The sequence below is a fragment of the Girardinichthys multiradiatus genome, chromosome 22 (assembly GCF_021462225.1).
Source record: "Girardinichthys multiradiatus isolate DD_20200921_A chromosome 22, DD_fGirMul_XY1, whole genome shotgun sequence".
NCBI lineage: Eukaryota > Metazoa > Chordata > Actinopteri > Cyprinodontiformes > Goodeidae > Girardinichthys > Girardinichthys multiradiatus.
In genome coordinates this window covers 3,629,696-3,652,713 of record NC_061814.1, presented here as the reverse complement: position 1 = coordinate 3,652,713, position 23,018 = coordinate 3,629,696, and positions in this window count along the sequence as shown.

Below are 23,018 nucleotides of genomic sequence, written 5' to 3'. Positions count from 1 at the left end.
AAATTGTTATGTAAAGGTAACAGGCTATAACAATAATGACAACCCGTTTGCCGATAATCAGCATCAGCTTCCACAAAAACAGCGGCAACGGCATTGGCAAGTTTTACAGCCGGTCTGGCACCTTCTGGCATCCTCACGGAATCCCCTGCCACCCTGCGGCACATTGTGGCAGTTTCGGTGGCAGGCTGTGGCGGAACTGCCACAGCCTGCCACCGGAACTACCAGTTCTTCCTGCCACTGCCACAAATTGAGCTCGGTCCTGCTGCAATTCAATCAATTTCTCGGCACGTTTGCAATGTAATGCAATGCAGACGTGCACAGCGCCCCCTACCGAACAAGATGGGTAGCTCGGTCAGCAGGGAGCTGAGGAAGAGCGGCTGCTGACGTCACTCTTCTGCGCCCGCAGCTCGGAATGCTTTTTCGTTTTCGAGTTATGGGCAGTACTTTGCGGGCAGACCACGAAAACGAAAAAGCAATGTCTGCTTTGTTTTCTTTTTGATTATGGCATAAAATGTGCAGTCATGAAGAAGAACATTAAAATGCAAATAGGATTATTGATTACTAATTTTATTTATGGGTCAAATATTGCAGCCACATTCTTAAAATGAAAAAGCATTTCTGGAAATGCTTTTTCATTTTCAAATTTTACAATTCAAATTGAATTTTGGTATCTATTTGCTGGGGTACATTTTGAAAAATAAATCTCAAATGTCTTTTTCTTTTTCATTTTAATTAAGTGAAAGAATGAGCAGTCTTGAAGAAGAAAATTAAAATGCAAATAGGATTATTTATTACTAATTTCATTTATGAGTCAAACAATGCAGCCACATTTTTAAAATGAAAAAGCATTTCTGAAAATGCTTTTTCATTTGAAATATGGTAACAATTTGCTTCCATATTCGTCATCGGTCTTCTTCTGTTTACCTGCTTTCCGAACAGGGGCCACTCCAGAATTTGGCAGTTTTCCTGTAATATTAGCTTGTTTTCCTGCAATTAGCACATCTGCAGTACACCGGCAATCTGTAGTTGGAACGATGGTATGTGATATGCGATATGCAGGGGAAGGTGTGTGAGACATTCCTCCTGGCTCTGATTGGTTATTTCTGACCAGGAGCGGTGTATTTTTGCAAAAGGCAGTAAGACCACTGGGAGGAACAGGAGGAGCTTGATTTTTTCATAGATCATCTGTCTAATATTCTACCGTCAGGACATAATGACAGTTTTAACAAATATGTGAAAAATAAATTTTTACAAAAGTTACCAACTGCAGCTTTAAAAGCCATTAAACCAGACTAGGGACAAGGAAGGGGAATATAACCGTTAGTCGCGGCGCAGAGGCTGTCAGTGACATTGCATATCCCCGCGACTGGTTGCTCGAAGCAGATTGTCACATATATAAAACAGTTCGGCGTGGAGACTTTTTCCCACCGAGCAGTTTATTGTGTGAAACCAGACCCCTTGTGAGACCATATGCTGGTGCGGTTGGCCCTGGGTTCCTCCTAATGATCTAAGGATCTCATCTCGGTACCTAATGGCAGTCAGGCTACCTCTAGCGAGCACATGGAAAGAAATGGCACCCCACACCATTACTGACCCACTGCCAAACCGGTCATGCTGAAGGATGTTGCAGGCAGCAGATCTCTCTCCACGGTGTCTCCAGACTCTGTCACGTCTGTCACATGTGGTCAGTGTGAACCTGCTTTCATCTGTGAAGAGCACAGTGCACCAGTGGCGAATTTTCCAATCCTGGTGTTCTTTGTCAAATGCCAAGCGTCCTGCACGGTGTTGGGCTGTGAGCACAACCCCCATTTGCGGACGTCGGGCCCTTATACCATCCTCATGGAGTCGGTTTCTAACTGTTTGTGCAGACACATGTACATTTGTGGCCTGCTGGAGGTCATTTATGCAGGGCTCTGGCAGTGCTCCTCCTGTTCCTCCTTGCACAAAGGTGGAGGAGGAGGATTTCCCCCTGTTGTCTAATCCATTTGTGAAATTGATTGTCAATCAGTGTTTCTTCTAAGTGGACAGTTTGATTTCACAGAAGTTTGATTTACTTGGAGTTATATTGTGTTGTTTAAGTGTTCCCTTTATTTTCTCAGCAGTATATATATATATATATATATATATATATATATATATATATATATATACATATATATATATATATATATATATATATATATATATATATATATATATATACATATATATATATATATATATATATATATATACAACACCAGAACATGACTACTGTATGCAGCCAAGTATAATATTATAGATGTGATTAATGTTTGAGGGGTATAACTAATTGTCATATTTTGTGAGCACCATCTTCTAATTCTACATATTCCTGATTACATTCCTGATTACTGATGTGGTCCAGCCAGCCCTTTAAACTTGATGACGTGGAAAGAGGCATCACAAACATCTGCAGACCACCTGTGTGATGCTTCGCTCACCATCCAGAAAGACAAACCACAGGTCTCAGTTGCAGCATCCCATCCAAGTCTCTGACCTTGTGAGAGATTTAGCCACACTGCCAGAGACTTTCTGTTCAGAAAGACATCTGCCTTTTTGTTCTGTTCAAGATGTTTTTCCAGGAACCGGTCACTCAGGTTGATCCTGTTGTCTCCATTGTAAATATTTGTACATAGTTTTATTTTATGCCTTTTGTCTTGTAATCTTGATCTGTTTGAATGTTCTTTTTTTCCACATTCTATTAAAAATGTTATTTGTAATTTTCAAAATAAACTGTGTTTAGAAATTTAAATGAAGTTGATGTATTGTTAGGTCACATGGAAATAAAATACATTGGTGACAAAAACAATATTGAAATTTATTAGAACAGCTTAAAACTTTAAGAAACAATCTGAACAAAACATGTTTATTTCTTATATAGCACCTTATTTCAGTACCATTCTTTCTAAGATGGAAAACAGTATGTCCATTCTCTGTGCCCTCATGTCCTCCCTGATCAACTCCATCATCTCTGTCCCTCTTTCTTTTCTGACCCCTTCCTGCTGGCTCACTGTCTTCCTTCTCCATCTGGTTGCCCACCGCTCCGCTTGGCCCTGGAGTGTCCTCAGGGATGGAGGCAATTAGGACAGGAGGTGTTGTGGAAGACCTCTGACCCAACACCTCATCCATAAAGACAAACCAGGGCCAAGTAGCAGCAGTGGGCTTTTCACTGACTCCTTCTCCTGACCCTGGATACTTGCAATCCTAAAGTTAGAGGGAATAAAAGAAGAGTTGACTAAACAGAGAAACAAACAAGACTTTGAGAAATATTTTTTATCTGTGTGTGACATGAGAACTTCTGAACAAACTTTATATTTCTTTTTCATATTGTCCCACTTTATTTTGGCCTGCAAGGGGTTGACCTTCCCCTGTTGGTCCATCTTCTCCAGAATTGTCCTAAACAAGCAAAAGGAAAGAAGGAAAACCAAAAGAAGTTTGTTAATCACTGGATGGATATTTATGAAAGTTAGAAAGATAAGAGTTATTGAAACTGGACAGAAACTGACTGCAAAGAATGTTGTTATTGTACCTCCATGAACAAATGACACAATACATTAAAATAATAATAACATAAACTGTTAGAAATCACTTGTGTTTAACGTTCACTGTGATGACTGGCAGCAGGAGCTCAGTGCCGATAGTCCGGTCAGATCTCTACCGGATCTAGCTCGCCCCACCGCCAGTAGAGCTGGCGAGGCAAGCCGGCAGTTACTACGCTGGGAGCGGAAATCTCCGAACACATCGGAGCACGTTTGAAATTAAGCGATGTCTTGATAAATCAAGCAGGTTTTTCACGTCTACATAGTTATATTCCCGCACTAAAAACATTGTAAAAGTTCATTTGTGTCACAGAAAGTGTAATTTTTCACAGTTTACTCACAGCTTTTACCACTGTGGTCCGCCATGGTTGCCCCTGTTTGACCAAACCGCTTCGACCCGCAATGAATCATGGGAAAAGATGGACCGCGAAGGATACTCACAACAACCCATCCTTCAAATCGGGCAAAAGAAGGACACATTTGTCGGCAGCATCTGACAGACCTTATGCGCCGCGCTGTGACGTAATCAGCCCACAAGTAAGCACTTGGAAGGATCCAGCCCCTGAATTAGGACACACCCTCGGCCTGCACATGGATCCTCCTCCTTCCTGTATATTGACCAATAGGAGAGGAGCTGGAGAGAAGAAGGCAGCCCTCCTCATTTGCATAATGAAGCAGAAATGCATACGGTAAAGGAAAAAGAGAGGCGAGGAAATGTAAAAAGAACAAAGGCATGTGTAAGGAAAAGGAAAAACAAAATATATATATTTCTGCTTTTATTTTTTATTTTGTCAGGATCGGTCCTCCAAAGGATCATAGGTGTCCCTGTTCGGAGGAGCCCGGTGCCTTACTTAGGGTTAAGTCTGCATGCAGCCTCCAGCTCGTCTGGGGAATCAAAATCATCCACAGTGAATTCTGTGGGACTCCAGACTGTGGACCAACGTGATCCCGAACAGAAGGTGTGATTGAACGCACGAAGTAAAAAGTTAAACCAAGGTAAAACGCAGGCAGTTGGGCCTGGGGTCCACGGTAAAAAGAGCTCTAAAAAGAAATGCTGCGCAAATAGGAGTCTTGAGTTTCGCTGCAGGCCCCCATAGACGTCCTTACTAAAAAGAAATGCTGCGCAAATAATGGAGTCATTGACTCCATATAAAAATAAAGAAAAAGAAGAAGAGCTCTAAAAAGAAGTGGTGCACAAAATATGAAAAACCCAGTCTAGCTGATTGAGGCCTATAAGTGACTGTGTGTTGGTGCATGTGTGTGTGTCTGCAGAATCATACAGCCCTCTCAGTGAGACAACCTGAAACCTTCGCGGTGGGAACATAAAGTTGCTCTCCACTGAACCTATGCTGAATTCTGATTTGTATTTCTAGGCAATTTACTAGCAACAGTCTAAAACCTCTTTTACCCTAGAGATTAGAACCCTAAGCGGAAAATCGGATGAAAACTTGGTTTTTCATCTAGAAGCCTGTTTTCCGTGAGGAGTTGAGGGTCCGGTGAGAAATTCTGTTTGCTGGTGGATGCACATACATATTTTATGTTCTGAAAGTGATGAGATAATAATAATAAGTAGTTAAAGTAAGATAATTCAATTCAATTTTATTTATATAGCGTCAATTTACAACACATAATAACAATACATAGTTAAAAGTTATTGATTAGGAACTATTAAAATAAGAATATAACCTTTCCAAAAATGGGCCGCTGCGTCCGGAAGAAGCCCCCGTTGGAGGGAGATGGAAAGTTCATGCATTCAAAAGATCCAGATACAGTAAAAAAAACCTTGTTAAATGGCAGAAAGATAAAAATTTCAAAGGGGACCTCTCAGTTCCTGCGTGCACGCAGTTGATAAACAGATTAAAATAAAAAGATGAATTAAAAAACAACAAGAGCAGCCTTTAACTGACATAGCTGATATACTGAGGCCTTAAGAAAAGCACAGAGAAAAAAAACTTTCAGCTTGACTGAAAACAAATAAGGGGGGCGGACCGCCACCCATCCCAGTTTAGAACACCAAGGTAACCCCAAATTATTCAGAAGAAGAGGTGGTTTTAGAGGATGTGGTAAAGGACAAGTGAAAAGAGGAGGTGACAATGTGGACAACATGGACATTGGGCTAAAAAACTGTCCAACAGGACAATCCAGTGAACAAGAGAAGGGAGAACAGAATGTTGTTAAAGAAATAATCTGAGAGTAAAAGATTTTGTAGGCAAGTATTAGTGAGAAACAGGTGCTTTAAAAATCATTCTATGGTGTTATACTACCAACAATATCATGATAAAATGCAAAAGATTCATTTTACAGGGAAATAATTCCATATTTGGCTCAGATTGTTTGCATTCTTGATTTTTCCTCTTTGAGAGAAGTTAAATTTCAGCTCTGTGAAACAACCTTGACAAAGAGATGCAGCTGCCTGAAAACAAAGATTAAACTTCTGCACACAGCAGAAGCCTGTCTCTGCTGAAAGGTCTGAAAAAAAAATTGTAACTCTACCCTGCATGTGTCAAACTCAAGGTCCGCGGGCCAAAACCGGACCCCAGAAGTTTAGTGATTCTATAGAAGTTGAGCCTTTTAATATGGTGATTGTGTGCTTGAATGTTATTTTGTCAATCAATAAGCAGTTTTGTCTACATTCTGCCACAATCTGCCTTTTGAAAATGTTTTGAATCTTGCTCTTTATGTATAAAAAAGAAAAATTGGCTAAAGTCTGCAGACACAAAATGAACCTGGATTGAAGCTCTAACTAAGTTTATTTAATCTGAGATCCTCTCCAAATGCAACAATATATGTCAGTCTACATGAGATACTAACAACTTCACCTACTGATATAATATAAAGATCTGATTGAATATGTGAAACAAACAATGATGAAAGTTTTCAACAGGTGATGCTCATCCAGGAGGAAGCCAGTGGGAAGCAGTGTTCCCAGGAAATGCAGCTCATTTATTAACAATCAATTTTTCTCCTATAGGTGGAAGCCGCAGAAATAACATCATACTGTGTGGAAGTTTTGCTGACTGATCATTGGATCTATGAAACATTATGTGCACAGACCAAATGACCAAGGTTCTGACTGACTTATGTCTCAAACTTCTATCTCAATAAGGTTTTCAGAATCTTTTCCAAAAAATCATATAAAGATAGTAACAGTTCTACCTGTATTGAAATACTGATAAATATGTCTTCAATTTTTCACAATTATTTTACAAACAGAGTAATCACATTTTTATGTGGCCAATGTCTGTCCATTTTGTCTGTCTGTTTTTGAGAAATGTCTGTCTCATGTTATGTAAAAATTAGGTTATATGTGCACGATCATTAAAGACTACAAGAGCAGGTCTGATGCTCAACAGTATCATAATGATATTGGGTCAGTTCTTTATGTTAAAACAAAAGGTTTTTAACAGATGTTTGGACTTTTTCCAGTCAGGTTCAGAATGATAAAATCAGAGTCAAATTTAACACAAGATGAAATGTACCTTAACAGAATTACTGAACTGGACTGAAATAGAAAAAACTTAAGTTAATTGAAACAAACTTTAGTTACTTGAAATAAATACAAAGTGTAATTAAAAGGGAAGAACTATAACTGACTGAAACTGTATGGTGTGTTTATAAAACTGGGTGAGACAAACTAAGATTATAAGATATAATATGCCCTTCTTTTTTGTGTTCCTCAATGAGGAGTGAGTTTTTTTTATTTTTTTTATTAGACTTAATAAAACCTAGATTAAACCAAGCATTATTAAAATAATAGCAACTAACAAAAATAGTGACTTCATTCTTACATGTAATAAGGACTTACTGTATAAAACATTAAAAAAATAAAAAAATAAAATGTGATAAAAAAGAACAATAAGAATAATAGATACATCTAAACGATGCAATAACAGTAGAAAAGCTTTGTGCAAAAATATTATTCCAACTTTTGAACCAACGTGCTCTCATGCAAGTACCTTCACCCAGCGCTCAACATCACCGTCTCACACACTTCAGACTGAGCTGGACAGGACTTCCTGGGAACCTCCTTACTTTGGGTGACCCAGCTCCTGAGTCATCCAGACTCCACATCTTTCTTTCCTCCTGGCGGTTCAGTCATCTCCTCCTGTAAGCAACACATACTACTTAGTGCAATATTCATATTATCACTCTGGACTTACCTGTTCTCCCCTTCTCTGTACAGTTGGTGATCTCCAGTCCTGGTTCTCTTGCCATTTTCCATCCTGTGAAAATAAACCTCTTAAAATCTGTGAGATTCTCCTGTCTAATTCTGCATGTGGGTCAGATCCGTACCTAGAATCATGACACATTCATTTTTCCTTTTGTGTTATGTTTTCAGTAAATTAGTATAGATTCATGTAAAGCTCTGCAACCAGTATCCTATGAACAATTCAACGTGAGCTGAAGGGATTAACGTGTTTCTTTATAACTTTTTAAAAATCAATTTCTGCAACTTCTAAAGATACTATATGACAAATGCCTTGATAATAAAATGCTTTGTTAAGTAAATATATTGTTATTTAGTGGGCTTTTCAATTCTGTTTTTTAGGTTTATGAGAGTGATTATGTTCCTTTAAATGTCTAAAGAATATTGTAAATATAAAATCTATATATTCAGTCATATTCAATACATTTGGGAAAACATAATATATTTCACTGACATAAGTCAAACACATTATATAGATCAATTGCAAGCAGACTGATGTTTTGAAGCCTAAATCCAATCCAGTCAATTTTTATATAATTTATAAAGCCCTTTGAAAAGCCCTCAAAGGGAACAAAGTGTTGGGGTCTGTGAGTTGACTGTGTTTGTGTTGCCTGCTATTTACTCTGCTTGGTCACTAGATGGTGTTGGAGGGGACAGGTGCTTCGCATTTCTCGGATTACCTGAAGGTGTATTTAGACTGGAAGCTGCCAGCACTTCAACGCCTGAGTATTAAGCACCAGTGGTAACAGACTTTCGCCAAACTCTAGCTCTAGTTTTGTTTTCTTGTTCCTTCTTTTGCGCTGAGTAATTTGTTCAAGCTGGTCTCCAGACTCTTCTTAAAGAGTGTTTTCTGACTTCTGGATAAGGATTCAAGTCTCCAGTTATTTCCCCCAGATCAAGTTCAAGCTGGGAGCTTCCTGGCTCTTCGACCACCTGGATCAAATCATAAGCGAACCCTGTCCACCCTCCAACAAACTCTCACGCAGGTACCTCCAACCTGGGCTCCACACCATCAATCCACTCTCTGTAATCAGAGCTCCTAAGGATCTACCTTCACAGAACTTTTCCTGCGTTGTACTCTCCGACCCCGCATCTCTCATCCCTCTGGCGGTTCATCTTTCTTCCCCAGTAAGCCTTAGTCTAACCAAGTTACTAAACCTTTTATTTCCTCTGGTCTCACCCTTTTCTCATCTTTTGTGCAGTTGGAGAATTACCGGTCCCGGATCTCTAACCAATTTCACTCCCGTGAAAATAAATCTTTTAAACATATTGTTTTTTTCTCCTGAGTGCTATTCTGCATGTGGGTCAGATCTATAACAAACAAGTCCGAGCGTCTTGATGGAAGCTGCACCCACTTGTTTATGAGTGGGCAGGGCTAATATGAAGTCATCAATTGACTGTGCTAACATGTTCAGCATTGATCCATGATGATGTATACTACATTTGAAATGGATCCGATGATGTATGAGGGAGATAGAGTCCTTGAAATGTCCTGGGGAAGCTGTTGATCCAAATTCCAATGTAATGAAATAGAGCTGTTTGGGGGCTGACAAAGATCAACCAAATTTATTTTGGAGTGAATCGGACCATGCATGTGTAATTTAGAGCCAACTGTATGGCCGTGGTGTGATATCAGAATTCGCCATGCCCACACGCTTTCATGTATCAAAATGCTTTTGATAATTTTTCATCCTCAGTGCCTTAAGAGTATACTGAGTGATTTTCAACTCTCTAAGTGAAAAGCTGTAGGCGGAGTTCACTCAGATATGCGGGCTAGAAAGGGCAAAACCGGGGTCAAAATGGCAACTTCAATCCAAAATGGCCGACTTCCTGTTGGGTTTGGACCAACTCTCCCAGATACTTTTTTGTAGGTCCTGAGAAGTTACATATGTGTACCAAATTTCACAATCCTCAATCAAAGCATGGGTTGGGGATGATTTTTTTTTCTAGGGGGCGCTGTGGAAGACACCAAATATCTCATCAGATCTCTGTTGGAGACTGGACTAGGATCAATCATATTGAATTTGGTGCAGATCAGATGATCTATGTGGAAATTAGAGCCAAACGTACAGCCATGGTGTGACTTCTGACTTCGCTGCACCACCACGGCCACACCCTTTTATGAATTGTCACTGTGCTTCAAACAAAGTTAGACCCACTAGTTATCAGTCATCTGACACAGTTTGAAGCGGATTGAGTGTAGACAGCCAGAAAGCGACCTTTCCCAGTAAAATAAAAGTGACTTCCTGCTCTGAGGGGGCGTAGATGATGTCAGCATATGACTCCATAGGATTGTCGGGAACCGGAAGGTCCTCCTTCATGCTAACTTTGGTGTGATTTTGCATTTCTTTGGGAAAGTTATTGGATTTTTTTCCCTTTCGGCGCGAATGCCAAGTTCGTGCACCGGCCACGCCCCCTAAACATGGCCGAAAACTCACGATTTTGATAACTTTTATCCACCATGCCTTAACTGCATATTGACCAAATATGAAGCCGATAGCTCAAAATCCCTAGGAGGAGTTTGTTAAAGTTTGAGGTGAGTAAAAGTGAAAAACGGGCAAAAATTAGCCTTTCATCCAAAATGTCCAACTTCCTGTGTATTTTAGGGCATACCCCCAAGACCCTTTTTTTCTTGGTTTGAGGAGCTCTACCAGTGTGCCAAATTTCAGATCTCTACGACTTACGGTTCGGCCTATCTCACGTTTGGGGGCGTGGCTAAGATGTTTGACCACGCCCATTGACGAGGACATTAAAGAACAAAAATTTTATGCGGGGGACAATTTTGGGTATAAGGGTGGGCATTTTGGGGCTCGGCAAAGTCTTCAAATTGCCCCGCAAAGACGCAACCGAATAATAAGAAACAAAGAAGAAACCTTACGATTACAATAGGCCCTTGCAGGCTTCCTGCTCAGGCCTAATAAATAGATAAAACAGTCAAAAGCCACTCTAAACAAATAAGTTTTTAATCTTGATTTAAAGGAATTTAGGGTTTCAGCACTTTTACAGTTTTCTGGGTGTTTATTCCAGATTAGTGGAGCATAAAAACTAAAAGCTGCTTCTCCATGTTTGGTTCTGGTTCTGCAGAGTAGATTTGAGCCAGAAGACCTGAGAGGTCTGGGTGGTTGATACACTGACAACAAGTCTGTAATGTATTTTGGTGCTAAGTTATTCAGTGATTTATAGACTAACAGAAGTATTTTAAAGTCTATTCTCTGAGTTACATGGAGCCAGTGTAAGGACTTTAGAACTGGAGTGATGTGCTCCACTTCCTTAGTTCTAGTGAGGATGCGGGCAGCAGCGTTCTGGATCAACTGCAGCTGTCTGATCGACTTTTTAGGCAGACCTGTGAAGACACTGTTGCAGTAATCAATTCATCACATGAATTAGTTTTTCACGGTCCTGCTGAGACATTAGTCCTTTAATCCTGGAGATGTTCTTTAGGTGATAGAAGGCCGACCTTGTTACTGTCTTTATGTGCCTCTGAAGGTTCAGGTCTGAGTCCATCACTACACCCAGGTTTCGAGCCTGACTGGTGGTTTCTAGCTGTATTAACTGAAGCTGTGTGCTAACTTTTAAACGCTCTTCCTTTGGTCCAAAGATTATTACTTCAGTTTTGTTTTGATTCACCTGAAGAAACTTTTGGCCAATCCATGCATTGATTTCTTCTAAGCATTTACCCAGCGCTTGAATGGGTTCATAGTCACCTGGTGACATCGTAACGTATAGCTGTGTGTCGTCTGCATAGTTATGATAACTTATGTTGTTGTTTATTAAAATCTGAGTTAGGGGGAGCATGTAGATATTGAATAGGAGGGGCCCTAAGATGGACCCTTGGGGAATGCCACATGTGATTTTTGTGTACCGACACAAAAAAGTTGCTGTCCTTCAAGTAGGATTTAAACCAATTGAGTGCTGTACCAGAAAGGTCGACCCAGTTTTCCAGGCGCTCCAATAAAATGGAGTGATAAACAGTGTAGAATGCAGCACTAAGGTCCAATAATACCAGCACTGTGGTTCTTCCACAGTCTGCATTTATACGGATGTCATTGAACACCTTGACAAGAGCTGTCTCTGTACTGTGGTGAGCAGGAAGCCTGACTGGAAGACATCGAAGCTGTTGGTCATTGTTAGTAAGTTGTTTAACTGTTGAAACACAGTTTTTTCAATAATCTTGCTGATGAAGGGGAGGTTTGATATAGGCCTGTAGTTCTGTAGTAGCAGCTTGTCCAAGTTGCTCTTTTTCAATAGAGGTTTAATAATTGCTGTTTTCAGGGCCTGGGGGAAAACACCTGACAAAAGGGACATGTTTATTATTTGTGTTAAATCAGATGTTATTACAGGCAAAGCTTTCTAAAGGAAAGCTGTGGGTAAAAGATCGAGACAGCAGGAATAAGAGCTTAGTTGCTGTACGATTTCTTCTAAGTTTTTGTAGTTTATTTGGTGAAATCTGGAAATTTTGTCATAAGTTCTATTTGGATTACAATTTTGATACTGGAGTTGATGTGGATGTGCTGATTGCCCCTCTGATCTTTTGGGTTTTTTCAGTAAAGACTTTAGCAAATTCATTGCAGGCCCTGGTTGAGTGGAGTTCAGATACTACAGTTACAGGAGGGTTTATTAACCTGTCGACCGTGGCAAATAATGCACGGGCATTGTTAATGTTTTTGCTGATTTTTCAGTTGTAAATTATATTTGCGGAGTCTCTTATAGATAGACCACCTTTTCTCTGCCTCAAGCCTCCTGCCTTAATCAGCTGCCAAGGGCCATTCTAACACTACCAGACCAAGTACTAGGAACCTGAAAGATCCTCCTGATCAAGCTCTAGCTGACTGCCCCTGGGTTCTCATCCTCTGGCCCTGCCTCTAGCAAATCCTGCAAATCCTGTATATAGTTCATTAGTTTTATTATTCTTTGCTTGGTAGTTGAAGTTTAATTGTTCTAGTATAGTAAAGAGTTTATTGATTTAAATATGTTTAACTTGGAGTTGAATTGTTTCTGTTAATAAATTATATTTAAAAAACAAAGTGTTGTGCATTTATTCCATATGTGTGGAGAGTTTCCTGTTTAATAATCTCATTGCTCGAATTTCTCTTCCATATTGTTCTAATACCACCGCCATATTGGGCTGGTATTTCCATGACAATACTAGACAGACCTAATAGTTATTTAATTAAATATTAAATAATATAAGCCTCCTAATTGCACAACACTACTCAGTTAGACATTTCCTTTTCATCTGAGCCATTTTTAATAACTGTACTGTATTTATTTTTCTGTAATAAGTTTTTCTTTTACTGTACACTTACGCTGGTAAACTCATACATTTTGATTTTTATAGTTTTTACCTTTGTGAGAACCTTTGAGCTTCCATTTGCCTTTTACATTGCTGCTGACACCTGAATTTGTATTTGAATTTTGAAGGATATTTATATTCTATTGCATTCTATTTTACTCTAAATACATATTTTGTCATGCAATGAAACAAAAATATAATTGTGTTTGGATTATTGTATAGGCAAGAATGTCTTATGAATGCTTTTTTCATGTATAAAATGGTCAACTGGGATAATTATCTGTACCACAGCCCAGCCAGAACTGAGAAAATAAGGCTCAGGGGTACGCTGCTGTCTGAACTGGGAATGCTCCAAAGTTTGCTTGAAGAAATTATAATGTTGGCCTCAAAGCTGATGTGTTCTTTTTCTTCTCCTTCAGAGTTCATGCTGTCATGCTTTGAAGGTGTTTGAGTTTTGTTTTTGTTTTTCTCTTATTATGATGTTTTCCAAGTTGTTGTGCTTTGGATCTTGCTTCTGATTATTGTTTTCCAGGTGGTGCTTTAGTTGTTTGCTTAAGTTTGGTTTCATCTGATTGTTGCATTTGGTTCATAGTGCTTTCTGGATTATGTTCTGTTATTGCTGTGTTCTTTAGGTTTTATTATGTCCTTGTAATATTTAGTTCCAGCCATTCGGTCCACCTGCACCATGCAATCAGTCTCTTCATTTCCCTTGCGCCATACTCCATATATACTCTGCTGTTCAATTCAATTCAGTTTTATTTATATAGCACCAATTCACAACACATGTCGTCTCAAGGCACTTTACAAAGTCAATTTAGTCGAGCCATACAGATTTCAAGTCAGGTACAAACATCCCAATTAATCCCTCAAACAGTGCAGTCAGATTCAGTTTATTGTTCAAATTGGTTAAAATGTTTTCTATCTAAGGAAACCCAGCAGATTGCATCCAGTCAGTGACTTGCAGCATTCACTCCTCCTGGATGAGCATGTAGAGAGAGTGGACAGTCACTGGCGTTGACTTTGCAGCAATCCCTCATACTGAGCATGCATGTAGCGACAGTGGAGAGGAAAAACTCCCTTTTAACAGGAAGAAACCTCCAGCAGAACCAGAACCAGGCTCAGCGTGAGCGGCCATCTGCCACGACCGACTGGGGGTTTGAGAGAACAGAGCAGAGACATAAAAAGAACACAGAAACACTGATCCAGGAGTCCTTTCTATGGGAAGGAAAAGTAAATGTTAATGGATGTAGCTCCTTTAGTTGTTTCATCTAGAAAAAAAGAACAGATGAACTCTGAGCCAATTTTCAAGGATAGAGTCTGAAAGAGAGCACATAATTAGTTACCGTAAAAGCTCAGTCAATCGCCATGTCTCGGAGAGAGAAAGGGTTAAACACTAAACGACAGGGCTATGTGGATCATCAGTAGAGGGTGAGCAATAAGTTGTTGCCAGCAGAAGCTTGGACGATGCCCCTCTCCAGAAAGGTAACACAGGAAGACACAGAGTCAGGCCAGGTGAAGCTTCTAGGAAGAGAAAAGAGAGAACAAAGTTAAAAGCTGAAATAACAGCAAATAATGCAAAATTGGAGAGTAGTGTGAGAATGTAGCAGAGAGATTGAAAGTGGTCATTTTGTCCTCCAGCAGCCTAAGCCTATAGCAGCATAACTACACAGATAACTCAGGATAACCTAAGCCACTCTAACTATAAGCTTTATCAAAAAGGAAAGTTTTAAGCCTAGCCTTAAAAGTAGACAGGGTGTCTGCCTCACGGACTAAAACTGGGAGCTGGTTCCACAGGAGAGGAGCCTGATAACTAAAGGATCTGCCTCCCATTCTACTTCTAGAGAATCTAGGAACCACCAGTAAACCTGCAGTCTGAGAACAAAGTGCTCTGTTAGGAATATATGGAACAATCAGATCTCTGATGTATGATGGAGCTAGATCATTAAGGGCTTTATATGTGAGGAGGAGAATTTTAAATTCTATTCTGGATTTAACAGTGAGCCAATGAAGGGAAGCTAAAATAGGAGAAATATGATCTCTCTTTTTAATTTTCATCAGAACTCTTGCTGCAGCATTTTGAATCAGCTGAAGGCTTTTAACTGCATTTTGTGGACATCCTGATAGTAACGAATTACAAAAGTCCAGCCTTGAAGTAACAAATGCATGGACCAGTTTTTCAGCGTCACTCCTAGATAGGGTATTTCTAATTTTGGCAATGTTCCGGAGATGAAAGAAGGAAATCTTACAAACCTGTTTAATATGGGATTTAAATGACATGTCCTGGTCAAAAATAACACCAAGGTTTTTTACTTTATTGTCAGAGGTCAATCTAATGCCATCCAGGTTAAGTGATTGACTAAGCAGTTTCTTTTTTAAAGACTCCGGTCCAAAGACGACAACTTCTGTCTTTTCTGAATTTAGAAGCAAAACATTTAAAGTCATCCAAGTTTTTATATCTTCAAGACATGCTTGTAGTCTATCTAACTGGTTGGGCTCATCAGGATTTATGGATAAGTAAAGCTGAGTATCATCAGCGTAACAGTGAAAATGTATCCCGTGCTGCCTGATAATTTGACCTATTGGAAGCATATATATAGTAAAGAGAATTGGCCCAAGTACTGAACCCTGTGATACTCCACAATTAACCCTGGAGTTTAAAGATGATTTATCATTTACATGAACAAACTGGAATCTGTCAGACAGATAAGATTTAAACCAGCCTAGCGCTGTTCCCCTGATCCCTACAGCATATTCCAGCCTTTCTAAGAGAATATTGTGGTTGACTGTATCAAATGCAGCACTGAGATCTAACAGAACCAGAACAGACACAAGTCCATTATCTGAGGCCATAAGAATATCATTAGTGACTTTCAGCAGAGCTGTTTCAGTGCTATGATGAGCTCTGAAACCTGACTGAAACTCTTCAAACAGGTCATTGCTGTGTAAATGTTCACACATTTGATTAGCAACAATTTTCTCAAGAATTTTAGATAAGAATGGAAGATTGGATATAGGTCTGTAATTTTTCAAGTCATCTTGATCAAGCGAAGGTTTCTTAAGTAAAGGTTTAATTAGAGCTAACTTAAAAGCCTGTGGTACATATCCATTTACTAAAGATAGATTAATCATATCTAAAATGGGGCTGGTAATCAGAGGGAACGCTTCCTTAAATAATTTGGTTGGGATTGGGTCTAACATACAAGTTGAAGGTTTAGATTAAGCTAATATTTCTGATAACTCAGGAAGCTTCACAGTTATTTCCCTAATCTGCTCAGTTTTAAACTTTACACAGTATTGCACATTCCATTCTTCAGCTTTCTGCATTTACTTTAAAACACAGTTACAAAACCATCACTTCATTCTTTTTATTCATGTGTTACTAATGATTAAAGTTATATTTCTTTCATATATAGCTGATTTAGAATGTCAAACCTTAATGTTTCTTTCTCTAATTCTCAGTTCTTAACCACATTTCAATCATACAATCTTTTAACTTGTTATTCAAAGATTACTAATTTCATTTAATACATGTGAAAGAATGTAAAATCATCATACATCATTTCTTTGGATATATTTTTGCAAACGATAAGACAGATAACATGTGGCAGATAATATGTGGCTCCACACAAGCCTCTCCAGTCTCTCAGCTCCAGAATATGAGAACAAGCTTGTTTCACTCTCCACTGTTTCAACCGTGTATTTTAATAATTATTGTATGGATTACACATAAGGATATAAGGATATTTATTGTAACTTTTATGGAGTTAACTATGAGCAGTTACTAAATGTTGCATGGATTACATGGAAAGATCTCACCTTATTTTGACAGTATAAATGCAGAGTGTGGAAGAACAACAGTGCTGGTATTATTGGACCTCAGTGCAGCATTCGACACTGTTGATCACTCCATTTTATTAGAGTGCCTTGAAAACTGGGTCGACCTTTCTGGAACAGCACTCGATTGGTTTAAATCCTACTTGAAGGACAGACTTTCTTGTGTCAGTAGGTAACTTTACATCAGAGACCACAAAAATCACATGTGGCGTTCCCCAAGGGTCCATCTTAGGGCCCCTCCTATTCAATATCTACATGCTCCCCCTAACTCAGATTTTAATAAACAACAACGTAAGTTATCATAACTATGCAGATGACACACAGCTATACGTTACGATGTCACCAGGTGACTATGTGTTAGGGTTTGAAAACGTATGTATTGTTTATCATTCATGTCTGCTCTAAGTGCTTTTCCCTCCTACATGCCATAGAAAGGAATATGTGGGAGGCGAGTGAGTTATGATTACCAAGTCCTCACTCCCTCTTTGTTTAAAATCAAGACACATGAACCCTTACCTTTCTGACCCCACACACACACCCTGAATGTTTGTTGAACTGTGTGTGAACCAGCATGTATAAATAAAGAGAGAGGGGTGCCAACACTTTGTAGTCTGTACTGCAGAGCTACCCTTGCAAGTAAATTGACTGTATCGTTCTTGCCTCTGAGTTGACTAAATAATACCTAACACTATGAACCCATTCAAGCGCTGGATAAATGCTTAGAAGAAGTCAATGCATGGATGTGCCAACATTTTCTTCAGCTGAATCAAAACAAACTGAAGTAATAATCTTTGGACAACAGGAAGAGCGTTTAAAAGTTAGCACACAGCTGCAGTTAATACAGCTAGAAACCACCAGTCAGGCTCGAAACCTGGGTGTAGTGATGGACTCAGACCTGAACCTTCAGAGGCACATAAACACATTAACAAGGTCAGCCTTCTATCACCTAAAGAATATCTCCAGGATTAAAGGACTAATGTCTCAGTAGGAAAAGCATTGCTTTACTTTCTATCTGAGGCCTGCAGAAGCAAACCGTGTTCCAGAGTTCCCTGCAGAGACGCTGTCCTAAGCTTCCTCAAGAAGTACAGTCTGCTCTGTCCCTTCTTGTAGATGGCTTCACAGTTGCATCTCCACTCTAGTCTGTTGTCCAAGTGAACACCAAGGTATTTATACTCCTCCACCACCTCCACTTCTTCTTCCCATGATAGAAATAGTTTTTGACTTATTCCTGTTTCTCTTAAAATCTACAATCATCTCCTTTGTTTTAGTCACGTTCAAAATGAGATGATTGTTTCCACACCATGCCACAAAGCGGTCCACCACCTTCCTGTACTCAGCTTCTTGTCCATCTCTGATCCACCCCACAACTGCAGAATCATCCGAGTATTTCTGCAGATGACAGGAGTCTGTCTTGTACTGGAAGTCTGAAGTGTACAGAGTGAAAAGGAATGGTGAGAGTACAGTCCCCTGTGGTGCTCCTGTGCTGCTGACTACCTGGTTAGACTCACAACCCTTCAGTTTCACAAACTGTGGTCTATTTGTCAGGTAGTCTTTGATCCAGGAGATTGTTGAGGAGTTTCTGACAAAGCAAATCAGGTTGGATTGTATTAAATGCACTGGAGAAATCAAATAACATGATCCTCACAGTGCTACTAGCTTTGTCCAGATGACAGTAGGTTTGTTGAAGCAGGTGTATGATGGCATCTTCAACTCCAACTCCACAGCAATAAGCAAACTGAAGGGGGTCCTGATGGTTTACTGTTTGCTTACTCAGGTGGGCCAACAGGAGTCTCTCTAGGACCTTCATGATGTGAGATGTCAGGGCAACAGGTCTATAGTCATTGAGGACTGATGGGTGAGTTTTCTTTGGTACCGGAACAAGACAGGAGGTCTTCCACAACACCGGAACCTTCTTCTGGGCCAGGCTAAGGTTGAAGAGGTGCTGAAGAATCCCACAGAGCTGCTCTGCATAGGCCTTCGGGACTCTAGGGCTGACATGATCTGGACCTGCAGCCTTATTCCGATTCAGTCTCTCCAGTTGCATCTTCACTTGACTTCTTGAGACACACAGGTGGAAGGGGGAAGCAAAGGAAGCATCATCATCTTCTGATATGGTTGAAGGTAAACATGTAGAAGCAGAAGGGTCTAGGGCTGAGGTGGAAGATAAAGAAATTTGAGGTGTTACTGGACAGCTGTGGGTCCTGTGGGTCAAAGGAGGGTGGAATGTCTGTTTGGCTGTGAGCAGGAGAGGAGGATGCGAAGCTTGTTTCTTAACTGAACCTATTGAAGAATGTGTTCAGTTCATTGGCTCTGTCCAGACCTCCATCAGTCTGATCATCCTTCTGCTTGAAGCCTGTGATCTTCTTCATCCCTGTCCACACATCTCTGATATTGTTTTGCTGGAGCTTGCTCTCCAGCGTCTTCTTGTACACCTCCTTGCTGTCTCTTATCTTGACTTTAAGTTGCTTCTGTATAATCCTCAATAATTCTCTGTCTCCCTCTCTGAAGGCTCTTTTTTTTTTGTTAAGCAGGTCCTTCAGGTCACTGGTGATCCAAGGTTTGTTATTGGGGAAGCATCTCACGGTTCTGGTGGGGATGATGTTATCCACACAGAAGTTTATATAGTCGGTTACACACTCAGTCATGGCATTGATGTCCTCTCCATGTGGCTGGCACAGTGCGTCCTAGTCTGTAGCCTCAAAGCAACCTTGCAGGGCTTCTCCAGCTTCCTGTGACCATTTTCTCACAGTCCTCTTTATTACTGGTTGCCTCTGAACAAGGGGCTTATATTTCAAGCAGAAAAAAACAAGATTGTGATCTGATTTGCCAAGAGGAGGTCTTGCTGTGGAGATGTATGCGTCCTTGACATTTGCATAAAACAAATCCAATGTTTTGTTTTCTCTGGTAGAGCAGCTGACAAACTGTTGAAACATTGGAAGTGTAGCAGAGAGCGAAGCATGGAATGCTGCAATCACCAGAAATCGCCACAAAAGCATTGGGGTTTTGTGTCTGTACCTTAGCAACAACTGAGCTGATGGCATCACATGCAGTGTCGGCAACAGCGGAGGGTGGAACGTAAACTGTTGCCAAAATAACACTGGTGAACTCTCTGGGTAAATAATATGGACGAAAACTTACTGCCAGCAGTTCAATATCTGCACTGCAGAGACGACACTTCACAGTTACATGTCCTGGATTACACCATCTGTTGTTCACAAGTACTGCCAGTCCACCTCCTTTACATTTGCTCTTTAAATCTCTGTCTGCTCTTATGGTTAAAAAGCCCGGAAGAGAGACGCTGGAGTCGGGGATATGATCCTGCAGCCATGTCTCAGTAAAACACATAATACTGCATGCCCGGTACTCTGGCTGGGTCCTTTGTAGGGCTTGAAGTTCATCCAACTTGTTTCCCAACGATCTCACATTGCCCATCATAATCGATGGAAGAGATGGTTTGAACTTCCTCCTTCTCTCTCTTCTCTTAGCTCCTGCTCTGCATCCACAGCGTCTCCTTTTCAACTCATCAGGGATTTGGGGTTGTAGTTGAAGTATTATTTGAGCTTTTGAGATATTAATCAGCTGCTCCCGGTTGTAAGAAACAGCCCCGTTGCCATGGCAATGCATCATAACAAATGTCCAAAAATAGAAAGTATTAAGAAAAATCCTCCAAGCTGCACAGCATCCGACACCGGAGAGGACAGTCGTCCAAAACAAATCATCTGTATCCACCACAAGAGGAATAGTTCCCAAAAAAGAATAAATCAGAATCAATAGTAACAGAGCTACTCCAACCTGCTGCCACATTGAGCGGCGCAATTCTAGAAACACAACAGGTAACATAACATAAACATAACATAAACATAATAGGTAAGGACACGTGCTTGCTGCCAAATAATATTTAACAGAAAGTTTGTTAGTTTTCAAGCTAGATAATAGTCCCTAAACATTATTTTACTAAATCTGATGACTAAGTAAACACCATTAAGACCCATTTCTCCAGAAAGATTTGGCTCTTTTCCAAAATATTCACTTAATAATATTTCTTTAAATATTACTTTAATAAATAAAGGCAGCTAATGAGACCCCGTTGAGAATTAGTCATCCAGAAGGTCGGTTTTGTTCAGCAGATCATTCTTAAAACATTATTTTATTAAAATAATATTTTATCTGATTATTTTAATAAAATAATGTTTTAAGAATGATCTGCTGAATAAAATCATTCTTAATATTTTATCTGATCCCCTCCTTGAACCGCCACCTTAACGTGGTGGAGGGGTTTGAGTGCTTGAATGATCCTAGAGGCTATGTTGTCTGGGGCTTAAATGCCCCTTGTAGGGTCTCCCATGGCAAATAGGCTCTAGGTGACGGGTCAGACAAAGAGCGGTTCGAGAATCCCTCATGTTGACTACAGAATCGTGGCATGTGACCTCGCCCGGTACGGCGGAGCCGGGGTCCCACCCTGGAGCCAGGCCTGGGGTCGGGACTCGTCGGAGAGCGCCTGGTGGCCGGGTTGCTCCTCACGAGACCCGGCCGGGCAGAGCCCGAACGAGAGACGCAAGACCATCCCCCAGTGGGCCCACCACCTGCAGGAGGAACCATGAGGGACCGGTGCAAAGAGGATTGGGCGGCGGACGAAGGTGGAGACGTCGGTGGCCCGATCCCCGGATGCTTAGGCTGGCTCTAGGGATGTGGAATGTCACCTCGCGGGGGGGGAAGGAGCCTGAGCTGGTGCGGGAGGTCGAGAGATATCGACTAGAAATAGTCGGGCTCGCCTCCACGCACAGAGTGGGCTCTGGAACCCATCTCCTTGAGAGGGGCTGGACTCTCTTCTACTCTGGAGTGGCCCGCTGGGAGAGGCGGCGGGCTGGTGTGGGTTTGCTTGTTGCCCCCCAGCTCAGCCGTCTCGTCTTGGGGTTTACCCCAGTGAATGAGAGGGTCGCATCCCTGCGCCTTCGGGTTGGGGAGAGGTTGCGGAGTACCCGGCCTTCTTGGCGTCCCTGTCGGGGGTGCTGGATAGTGCCCCTCCTGGGGACTCCATTATTCTGCTCGGGGCTTCAACGCCCACGTGGGAAATGACAGTGACACCTGGAAAGGCGTGATTGGGAGGAATGGCCTCCCTGACCTGAATCCAAGCGGTGTTTTGTTATTGGACTTCTGTGCTAGTCACGCATTGTCCATAATAAACACCATGTTCAAACAAAAGGGTGTCCATCAGTGCACTTGGCACCAGGACACCCTAGGCAGGAGGTCAATGATCGACTTTGTTGTCGTATCATCAGACCTTCGGCCGCATGTTTTGGACACTCGGGTGAAGAGAGGGGCTGAGCTGTGTCACAAAATGAGCAGTCTTGAAGAAGAAAATGAAAGGTCTAGTAGCAATTTTATTTATGAGTCAAAAAAATGCAGCTATGACTTCAAAATTAAAAAGCACTTCTATTAAAACATTTTAATTTTCAAATTTGACATTTCAAAATTAATTTTGGTCACTTTTTGCTGGGACATCTTTGGAGAATGAAATGTTAAACGTCAAACGTTAAACGTTTATTTAGCATTTTAATTAATTTAATTTACAAATGGAGCAGTCAGGAAGAAGAAAATGAAAATACAGTTTGAATGATTTATTTTAAATTTTATATATGTGTCAAACAATGCAGCTTCATTTTGAAAATGTAAAAGCATTTCTATTAATCCATTTTAATTTGAATATTGGGACACATTTGCTTCCATAGACAGATGCACTGAGGACATTTTTGCCACACCTGCCCACATGTGAAGGTTCTGAAAGTCAATTTTCTCTGTGCCTATAAAATTTTAAATCTCCATAGAGGGGTTTAAAAATTAAGATTTTCTTTTTAGTACAATTTTGCTACATATTTGACCTCCAAATGGCTCAATTTTAGAAAACCAACACTATCTATAATTTAGAAATATCACGCAATCTTTTATCATTACAGCTGATAGTTTGAAATAAAATATATTTAGCTCTAATAGCTTATTACAATGAAACCTTTTCAATACATACATGCATACTGTTGACAACCCCCACCCCCCAAACCACCAATTTGGGATAAGTGGGGGTGCCAACCCATAATCTCACAAGGGACAGTTGTATTGAAGGATCATA